General features: G+C 39.2%; 1 protein-coding gene across 4 annotated transcripts in view; it reads left to right on the top strand.

Moving 5' to 3' along the window:
• The first annotated feature begins 4387 nt into the window (after window positions 1-4387).
• The window catches only part of LOC115158577 (zinc finger protein 644), a 34336-nt gene continuing 32723 nt past the window's right edge, over window positions 4388-6000 (top strand). The window contains exons 1-2 of one of the 4 annotated variants that reach the window (XM_029707698.1): window positions 4390-4809; window positions 5682-5737. The gene's annotated coding sequence lies outside the window, so the exon portion shown is untranslated. Of the gene's footprint in view, window positions 4810-4851; window positions 4996-5681; window positions 5738-6000 lie in introns of those variants that run through there. The other 3 variants (XR_003868689.1, XM_029707697.1, XM_029707699.1) reach the window with 3 other exon arrangements.

Raw genomic sequence — 6000 nt, 5'->3', positions numbered from 1 at the left:
AGCCTCCTCTCTCCTCTCCATGCTCCACGTTAGAGGCAAATCTCCTCCCTCTCGTCCTCCCTCTCATCCTCCCTCTCGTCCTTCCTCCCTCCCTCCCTCTCATCCTGCCACACTCACTCTTGTCCTGCCTCCCTCCCTTTCGTCCTCCCTCCCGTCCTACATCCCTCCCTCCCTCCCGTCCTCCCTCTCGTCCTACCTCCCTCCAGTCCTGCCTCCCTCCCTCTCATCCTCCCTCCCTCCCTCTCATCCTGCCTCCCTCCCTGCTGCCCTCCCATCCTCCGGTGAAATGGTGAACTCTGTAATCTTATGTATTCTATCTCTTGCCCCATGTTTTAGACTGGTTCTCTGCCTCTCTCTTTGTTAACTGGCTTCAGTATAATGGTGTAGTTTTCTGTGATGTTCTGACACCATGGCTGGAGGCAGGAGTCTGCAGCACCCAGGATCACAAAAAAAAGTGAGCCACTGAAAAATTGAGAAAATGGCTCACAGTACCCCAAGGTAGGGAATAAATTGCAGAGGATAACTAGTAGTGTGACGCACAAACAGCATAATAAATTGTCAGAGGTTTTTGAGCTACTCGTTTTGCAGACCAAAATCAAACTTTGGGAATGTGCGTACACTTGGCAGGCCATTAAAAGAATGATTTCATGTTCTGAAAACAGAGGCCTTGTGTCAATTCTGATATCTCTCACAAAGAGACAACACTCTTTGGGAGGGATTACTACAGTACCATTGTGCTCTCTCTTCCATCTGAGTGCATACAATGATACATTATGGGTGGCAGGTAGCCTAGCAGTTAGAGCGTTTGGCCGGTAACCGAAAGGTCCCTTGTTTAAATCCTCAAGGTGAAAAACCTGTTGAGCTCCAGGGTCAGCATTGATCATTTCAGACCCTGGCCATGACCCCACTATCTGAGGGTGTCACAGTGGGAGTTGGGATATGCAAAACACACATTCCTAATACACACTTGTACATGTGTAAGATTTGACATGACCCACCTAATTATTATTGTATGTGGGTAATAGAGAGACTGAGTCAAAAAAAAAACTCTTATCTTATGTGAATGTATCTTTAAATACATACAGTATGATGAATCTCTGAACTCCATTCATCCCTTAAATAAAGAACTGTGCCTAAAAAATAAATTGGTATTGCTTTGCAAATATTCCTCATTTTCAGCATTAATGATTAATGATCCACACATTTAATAATTTAATCAAAATATTTTGCACTTCCTATTAATATTCAATAGGCCAAATACTTTAGACATTTCAGAATCTGTGTCCACACACTGTTTCTTGTAGATAATGGCTGTTGCTCCCAATATAATTATCTCCATACTTTACATACAGTACAAAAATGTTGCTCTAAACATTTGCTTCATTTAATGAATATTTCATAATGTAACAAATGCGAGAGATTTAGTGAGCTTGCTATGCCCACCTAAGGGTAAAAGGGTGTACAAGGCTTGAGATGTTTCCATATTTTGGTATTACTTTTTTAAGTCAAGGTATAATCTATCAAGGTTGACAATATGATAGATGACAATTACATATTTTTGTGTCAAAGGTCACCTAAGGTCATGTGATATACAGTAGTGTATTCTAAGATTTACCTTGCTTTCATCAGATGGGGAAATGAGTTTTTAAATGGGACATGCAAGATCCAGTATTAGATTCACATCGGTAGTGCGGCAGGACAGCCATAAAACCTTTAGGGATAAAAACAGAATTACTACTGAAGAACAAGCCCCTGATTCATCGATACAAAATGTTCACTATTGTTACCATTGCACAGTTAGCCATTCCTTGATATACATTTAAATGACTAGTATTATTAGATTAGACTAGATTAGAATGAAGGACAGGGATTGGCTAAATCAAGTCTGACCTGAGAGAAGGTGGAAAAGAAGAACAAGCAATTTCCCAGGTATTACTGCTATAATTGCTCATGGCAGCGGCTATTATCCAGAAGGTACTGTTTAACTGTAATTGAGGCTCTGTCAGCAATATCTTTTGGGAAAAAAATTCAACAAAGGTCTTTAAAATGAAACCATTTATCGCCAGCTTGTCCCTGATAGTGGTATTTATCTTGTGATGAAATATAAATGAAGTCTCATGCTGGAGTAAACAAGACCCTAACGATAAACAATTTAACAGGAAATGAAAATGATCCAGATTGCAGGATAAGAAAAATTAACATTTGAGTCAAAATGGTAGCAATCCATATGGGTTAACCATATGGAGGACTGTGCAGAGGTGCCAATTGGAATATGTGTTATCCATGCTGTACAGTATGTAGTAAAATGGTATATTATGACTCTCATGTGTAGCTTGAAATGCCCAACTTGAACCATATAGTAGCAGTCTACACATTTACTCTGCAACTTTGTCCCTAATATCATTTGAGCAGAGATACACTATAATGTTGCAGATGATCAACAGTAATAATATTGATGTCAAAGAACGTCCACCGTTGGTTCAGTGTGAATCTAACTAGCCTGTTGAAAGCCCACTGCCTATCTGACACAAGAGGATGGAAACATATTGAAAAGCTTTAATGTGGAAGCATTTGATATGCTGTTTACTTATACATAACATAACAACAGCAACGGTAACGGGATGGATGGTTGGGGTCATGTGCTCGGTCAAATAAATAATGTAATCACATCAATAATGTACACTCAGTCTGTTATCATCATTATACAATTTAAATGAGGGTTAAAGCTGACTGGTTTACTTGTGTGAGAGCAGCGAGGCATTCAAAATATAATAGTAGCACATTTTCACCAGTAAAATATTTAATATGGAATATTCTAGAATTCACTTATATTCTAGAATGATTATCTCATTAGGCAAATGTAATGTATTCCCCATTCTATCCAACAGCCCAGTGGTTCCCGAACTTTGGGGCACGCCCCAGAGGGGTCGGCAGGGGGTGCTCGGGGTCCCATATATATATATATATATATATATATATATATATATATATATATATATATATATATATATATATATAAGGAACTCAGTCCGGCTATAAAATTACTATAATAGTAATAGTAGAATGCACAAGGTGCAATTTCAAAATTGGGTAGTGCATTATCTGTTCCTCTTGTCATCTAAGTCATTGCATACCTTAAAGAGCTATTTATAACTTGTCAGAAATGTCCAGATCAACTAGCCCATGTCAGCTAACGTTTTTATTTATGTTTTTTACCCCATAGATATTGCTGTACATTTTTTGTCACTCAAATATTATTTGAATACACATTTGACATGGCATAATGGATAGAATTGCAAGTAATTTCGTTTTAACACTGCTAAATGTTATTTGCACCCCATGACAAAATGGGTAGAATTGCAAGAAATAAGCTTTAAACCTGCAAAATTCTCTCCACCAACAACAAGGGTGTGAACAGTTTGTGTCATGAACAGTGCTTGTGCCCATAGAAATAGACATGGTGCGTGCGAGCGCATGCAGTGGGGGTGCAGGATGTTCCCCAATGCTGGAAGGGGGACACTGAGTGAAAAGGTTTGGGAACCCCTGCAACAGCTGGCTTCGACAGCATAGTCATAATCAGGTGATATAACGACATACATATCAAAGTCATCAGCCTTGTAGTCCCATACAAGATGATTTTATACACTATAATGCTGTGCTGGCTGGCAGCTAACTTTACTGTCTTTTGGATCCCCTTGAACTTAATAGATCAGTCAAGATAGGCTAGAATAGGCCTTCCTGTGCTTTGTCAAGGATTAGCCTGCTAAATTGCAGACCCTGCTGAATCTTGTATGCCACTGCAATAAGGCTGTGGCAACTCACAAATACATTGGTTTGAAAATATATCTACACTAGCCATGTTACCAATGACTCTATAAAGAGCTTAATGTATTTTCCTGATTTATATAGTCACGCAAGAATGGATACCTAGAATAGAATAGATTTCAGAACATTTTAGCAGACACTTATTCAGAGAGGCTTACAGGAGCAATTAGGGTTAAGTGCCTTGCTCAAGGGCACATCAACAGATTTTTCACCTAGTTCGCTCTGGGATTCAAACAAGCAACCTTTCTGTTACTGGCCTAACACTCTTAATCACTAGGCTACCTGCCGCCCCAGTCACTTGTAAAGTACTGCATAAAGAAATGGTAGTGTTCAAAGTAAAAATATGCTACTACAATAAAACAATATAGTATGATGTCACATTTCAATTTGAGAGGAGAAGGGGTAGAATCAGGAAGCTAAAGGTGTGTGTATACAGTAATGTCATTTCCCCCACCCTTCCAATAAAAAATTGAGTGAAATCCATGTACAGCACAATTAATTTAACATTTGATGGTGTCTGGCTACAATGTAACATTCCACTGTCTAGCAAACATTTGACCGTGTGTGTTGGACAACATTATCACTCTACCCCTACAGTTTTTGCCATCTTCCAAGCTCCATTTAACCCAACGACTTTTCTACAGTGGGTCTGGGATGGTCCATATTTTGAATAGGGGACCGTTAGTTTTGTCGTGAAGACCATTGCCATAAATCGAACATGAATGGAATAAAATACCGTTTCTATTACATTATGTTCATTGCCTTTTGCAGTATCGGCGAAAGAGAAGAAGTCCTATGCGCTGTGCTATTCAGCTAACGTTAGCATGTATTTCCCTTCGCTGCAAACATCCCTCTCAGAATTATAGTTTAACCTGCAGAATTTTAAGCAAAATGGCGACACTGTAATGGATGGAGGACGAAAAACGTACAGTGTCAAGTGTAATGACAAACTTGCTAATTGTTATTGTTTCCTGCATTGGGAAGGTAGGTCTCATGCTTCGATACACGCGTCTATAGACAATATATTATTATTTGGGGAATCTGGTGTTGACATGTTTAGAGGTTCGTGGTAGCCCTTGGTTTTATTGAGCACGGAACACAGCGGACACACTGGCACCATACTGGCATAGAGATGAGATAACGCAAGACGTTTGCTCGACATGCATAATGGTCAGTATGGACTGATGGACTTGACTTCCATTCACCAATTTGTGCACTGTCAAGTTACCCGATACTCACTAAGCACTCCATTGTCCTGTATGTTGTAGTTAAGCACCGTTCCAAAAGTTCTTAGCTTTCAGCTACTCAATAGACTCTTTGTTGTTTCTTTAGCTACGCAATGGGCTGTAGCCTACCTGTACCAAATAACTTAACACAGAGGGCTATACCTTTTAAAAGGGGTGATGTCAAACTCCAGACAGAGCTATACGTGTCACATCAGCAGCCAGTCTGAGACTTGAGTCATTTGACACTACAAGTATTCAAACGAGAATTGAGTAATGCATTCCTCAACTAATTAGGTCAGGTTTGTAGCCACTACCCTAGGCTACCTCCTCAACTTTTTAGAAGACTTACACGAATCATGCACTTGACCTATTTGAAACTTAGACCAATTGTTTCAAAGTATTAAGTACTATTATAATATATTCCCACATTTATTGGGGGGGTTCTGCTGTCATGGAATGCCTTTCCCATACTAAAGATAGACTCATAGAATCAAGTGCTATTTGCATGTATAAATATCACTTTGCTCCACTGTGTCCATTCCATTCAAACATGAAAACAATATGTGAAATGCATTATATGGGTACCATGTCTCTGCATTCCCTACTGTTAACTGTAAACCATTGTTCTAGAAACAGATTCCTGCAGTAGCCTACTTTAAAGGCAATGGGATCTTTGCACTTTGAAGGTAATCTGCCACAACAACTGCTAATGAAGTATGCCCACATTAATAGAACATTAATAACACCTTTCAGTTATGGGAGTCACTCACCCCAGTTACACTGTACCTGGAATTCATGCAAATTCCGAAGCATTTATAACATATTATGATAATCTATGATTATGACCTAACTCAAATAATATTGACCTTATATGAAAGTTGATCTACAGTTGAAGTTGGAAGTTTACATACACTTAGGTTGGAGTCATTAAAACTTGTTTTTCAACCAC

The sequence above is a fragment of the Salmo trutta genome, chromosome 22, assembly GCF_901001165.1.
Source record: "Salmo trutta chromosome 22, fSalTru1.1, whole genome shotgun sequence".
Classification (NCBI taxonomy): domain Eukaryota; kingdom Metazoa; phylum Chordata; class Actinopteri; order Salmoniformes; family Salmonidae; genus Salmo; species Salmo trutta.
This window is presented reverse-complemented; position numbering and strand designations above follow the sequence as displayed.